The sequence below is a fragment of the Bicyclus anynana genome, chromosome Z (genome assembly GCF_947172395.1).
Source record: "Bicyclus anynana chromosome Z, ilBicAnyn1.1, whole genome shotgun sequence".
NCBI classification, from domain to species: Eukaryota; Metazoa; Arthropoda; class Insecta; order Lepidoptera; family Nymphalidae; genus Bicyclus; species Bicyclus anynana.
The window spans coordinates 14,097,560-14,102,951 of NC_069110.1; positions in this window are offsets into that span (position 1 = coordinate 14,097,560).

A 5,392-nucleotide genomic window follows, 5' to 3' on the forward strand; every position below is an offset into this window, starting at 1 on the left:
TTTTACTCTGGATTAACAAATATACTATGTTTTAAATTTAAAATATAACCAAAGTCAGACAGCTCAGCGAATCGCGAAGCTGGAGTGGCAATGGCCAGGGCATATGTCCTACGCTACCCCTACCCTACCCCTACCCTAAAACCCCTACCCGAGATTTGCAAAAAACTGATGATTTTAATGGTTTGAATGTTTGTTACTCTTTCACGCTACTGAACCGAATCACCTAAAATTTGAAGTAGAGATAGATTATAGTCTGTATTAACACAAAGGCTACTTTTTATCCCGGAAATCCCGGTTCATACTTAAACCTTTGAACGGATTCAGTTGTACGTAGGAAATTTACTTAACACTTCGCTGCAGCACTGATTTGTCTGTACTTTCCTCTGGTTAGGAAGTTTTTTGTCCTCATACTATAACTTTGTGGTGTGGTACGAGGTCTATCGACCTAGTAACTCTTGAAGCAGCTAGACGTACGAGGTCAATTGACCTCGTACCGCAGCGAACGTGTAAATGTTCTGTGTAATCGTACACGCGTCCCTTAATAGGTCCAGAGTTCAATGTCCGTTACCCGTGCAATGTGCATTTAATGTATACTTTGTAAAGAGGCTTAAAACTGCTCTATTGATAGACTTCGACTGTGGCTAGTTACCATATCAATAAGCAATGATATTAAATATTGTTAGATGTGTTACTAGCGCATGAAAAAGAAGGCTTTTTTTAATTCTTAACAAGTTAGGCCTTGACTACAATCTCACCTGATGGTAAGTGATGATAACATACAGTGTGTAAAGAATAATTATTTTTTCTCCCTGAAATTCCATTGGAAGAAATCTGACGTCAACCATCATCATCATCATCATCATCATCATCATCATCATCATCATCATATGAGCTAATGGATTGTAGGGACTTCCAAACATCATGATACTGAGCCACCTGCATCCAGCGAATACCTGCGACTCGCTTGATGTCGTCAGTCCAGCTAGTTTGGGGGTAAACCAACACTGCGCTTACTAGTGCGGGGTCGCCATTCCAGCACTTTGTGACCCCAACGTCCATCGCCTCTTCGAACTATGTGCCCCGTCCATTGCCGCTTCAGCTTCGCAACTCGTTGAGCCATGTCGGTGACTTTGGTTCTTCTGCTGATCTCCTCATTTCTGATTCGATCACGCAGACGTCAATCATATCCGACAGAAAAACTATGACGTAGGTACCGTATCCGAAACCGAAGCATCTCCTGAGATCAGTGGCGTAGCGTGCCTTGGAGGCCCCGTATCAAAATTAGTTGAGGGGCCCATTAGACGAGCGGCAAATCTCGAAAAATTATGTTAAAATTTTAGATCGAATTAATTTAGTGGAAAATATTAATCAAAAAATAATTAAAATTATTCGAGGTTTTCCAAGTGTCTGTATTTTCCATAAAAATGGTCGTACCTACTGTAATTTTAATAATAATTTTAAGCAGCAATATTTTTTTTCCGGGAAACATCAGATTGAGTGAGATTGTGTTTACTAATTTTTGCTTTACCACGTATAGGGCCCCTGTAGATCGGAGGCTGCGTGTCATTGATACGGGAGATAGCTACGCCCCTGCCTGAGATGTTGACTATACAATGTTCAATTGCGAAATGATATTCGAATATACTTTTTAAGGTCTTCCTCTTATGCCGCTATCTCTATATCTATCTATATCTTTTTTTTTATTGAGAAAGAATACAATATGGAACTTAAGCTAACTTATCCTAATAACTATACAAATCATGCCCACGTGAAATGGTGGCAAGAATACTGGCTGCATTTCCGCGCTGGACATTCCTTTGCGCAAAAAATGAGCCAGCCCTTCTGTCACCAGTTGAGGCAACTAACTAGCAACAACAACAACCAGCAACGTCTATATCTTATAATAAAACTGGTCGAATTCTATACTCGCTATTTGAGATTTTACTTATACCAACAAACGTTACCGTGGCATAGAGTACTACTAGCGCCATCTAGAATCTTTACTTATAATACGAATTCTGTACATTTTGTACATTCTGTACGTTGAAGATATATTGAAAATTTTTGTTGGGGGGGCATCGATACTGAAGCAAAAATATTTTTTTTCGATTTTTTGTCTGTCTGTCTGTCTGTACGTGTTTTTTTGTTATTCGGGCATCACGCTAAAACTACTGAATTATCTATACTAATATTATAAAGAGGAAAACTTTGTTTGTATGTTTGTTAGTTTGTTTGTTTGTTTGATTGTAATGAATAGGCTCAAAAACTAATGGACCGATTTTAAAAATTCTTTCACTATTCGAAAGCTACAATATCCACAAGTAACATAGGCTAAATTTTATTTTGGAAAAAAATAGGGTTCCGTAAGATATTTGGGATTTTCGAACACAAGGTGTAAAAAATCAACCAGAAAAGTAGGGTAGGGGTAGGTAGGAGTAGGGTAGGGGTAGGGGTAGGCTAGGGGTAGGGTAGGGGTAGGATAGGGGTAGTTGAAAGTTTACATCGAGTTTCACGCGGACTAAGTCGCGGGCGTCGGCTAGTTTCAAATAAAACTTAGCACGGTTTATGACCATAACACGGTGAAGATTATAGGATACTTTTTATTGCGAAAATAAAATGAGAGGGGGTGAAATGGGGGTTGAAAGTTTGTATGGAAAGTCCTTCATTTTTAGAGTAACAGTTCAATAGGAAATATAATTGGATTCAAACATTTTTAAAATTTAATCTCTAAAATGATGAAATAGAGCTTGATAGTTTACATTGATTTCCACGCGGACGAAGTCGCGGGCGTCCGCTAGTATGTTTATAAAACACGACTGTTTTTCATCTTCATTTGACAAGTCCTATTCTATATTAACAAAATCTATAGTTTAATTAGTTTAGTCTAATTTTTACATTAAAATATTATTAAGCAATTATTCTACGTGATGCTCTGGTGGGAATTTCCCGAACTTCGTTTTGTCATGGGGAGTTTTATAGCGGTTTTTATTGCAATCCAATCTGATTAAAAATATATATATCGTTTATAAAATTCACATTTTTCCAGATACAACTTCCTTGGTAATCCCATGACGCTATAGATACAGATATATTACTTATGTGTGCATCTATTTTTCCTTAGATAAATAAAAATATGTAACGCAGGTTTTATTCGCAGAAACGCGTAAGCGACGCACTATGCTCTGCGCGTTGCCTTAAATAAATAAAAAAAACCCGTCACTAAAGGAGCATGCACACTTTACAAAGTCAATGGCTGTTTAGCAACACACTAGGGGATGTCCGAGAATTCATTCGCATGGAATTAGTTTTTTCTAATACATAACATTTTCTTACTTACTTTAACCACGAGCTTCTCAACTCTGGGCGACAATTACTATTTACCGAAAGGAGACGGACCATTTTTCATTCCGTCCGGCAGCGCTATGCTGTAACGATGTCTTGTATAACTTGCAAGTGCCAGTTTCGGATTCACCTCTATCTTTCTCTTTCTATAGTATGGTTTTAGACAGAGAGAGATGTAAGTGAATTCGAATCTCTTTTACAAAACATCGATACAGATCCCTTCAGTTCCGGATCCGATCAAGTTGCGCAAATGCATCTTTAACAAGTACCTAATTAAATTGATTTAGCCAATGTTGAGTTTTCTGAAAATTGGCGTCATGCGACCTCCTTATATGCTCTAATTTATGCCCAATTTACAGCTTTGTGTTTTTTGAGTCCAACTTTGTACGGAGACCAGGGTTTAGCAACTGCGAATTACAATTATTTTTGGGCCTATAATAGTCCACCTTTCTTGGAAGACAGAAAAGCTCAATACTTCATGCCCCGGCCTAGGACTTTGACCCAGGACCTTTTGATCCAAAGCCACTTGCTCTAAACACTGGACCAACGAAGCAGTTATACCTAATGTTATACCAGTTCTTCTATTATGTTTCACGTTAAAGAATGTATATAAGTCTTCAATAATAGATTGCGTCAGGTGTGACAACTCCCTAACAATTCAGAGATCGAGACGTTAAGCCTTCTCAAGTGAAGTAGATCTTTGCATAAGTACCTTGCATTAAAACCGATTCATTTTCCCTTGATTTTTCGACATGGTTTATTATTATAATTATACATGAATTTTACTCTCACGCCAGGTACAAAATAAATATACATATATAAGGCCAAAAGGAAAATAAAGACGGCCTCCGTGGCGCAGTGGTATGCGCGGTGGATATACAAGACGGAGGTCCTGGGTTTGATCCCCGGTTGGGCAGATTGAGATTTTCTTAATTTGTCCAGGTCTGGCTGGTGGGAGGCTTCGGCCGTGGCTAGTTACCACCCTACCGGCAAAGACGTACCGCCAAGCGATTTAGCGTTCCGGTACGATGCCGTGTAGAAACCGAAAAGGGTGTGGGTTTTCATCCTCTTCCTAACAAGTTAGCCCGCTTCCATCTTAGACTGCATCATCACTTACCATCAGGTGAGATTGTAGTCAAGGGCTAACTTGTAATGAATAAAAAATAAAAAATAAAAAAAAATAACCTTACTTAAATGGGAAAAATAAAATATACCTAGGTACACTACATCAATACATATGTGCACCGGGCGGATAATTCACCCCGGCAGGGAGAACAAATGGCCGGGAGTCAGAAAAAATTGGCGGACTATCCTAGCCGAGTCCAGAAAGACCGGGTTTCCCCGCCCAACCGCCTTAGATGGTAAGTGAGGCTGACTGAGCAAACCATTCGCAGACATAACGATTGGGATGATTTCAGTGAACTCCACATGCCACATGGTAGTAACCTCATGAGCTAGAGATACTTACGTTCTTCTCCGTCTCAGTTCTGACAAGGTCATTGTCATGTGGAATTGTGATGTCCACCATAAACACTCAACCTCAACTACATCCGGTCCAGTACCACAATGTCAGACTTATTCGCAAGAATGGATATAGATATTATTATTAATATTTTAATTTCAAGGCTCTCTTAAAATACTCTAAGACTACTAATAAACATCATCATTCTCAGCCCATTATCGGCGCAGTGCTGAGCTCGAGTCTCCTTTCAGAATAAGAGGGATTAGGCCAATAGTCCACCACGCTGGCCCAATGCGGATTGGCAGACTTCACACACGCAGAGAATTAAGAAAATTCTCTGGTATGCAGGTTTCCTCACGTTGTTTTCCTTCACCGATTGAGACACGTGATATTTAATTTCCTAAAATGCACACAACTGAAAAGTTAGAGGTGCATGTCCCGGACCTCTCTACGTACGTCGTTCTCACTCTAATAATAATACAATATATGAATACATATAGAGTTTAATAGCTATAGGTATATATACTATTTTAATAGGTATAGTATAAATTATGTTCTTGTGACAAATAATTTTAAGCAGCGTAAGTT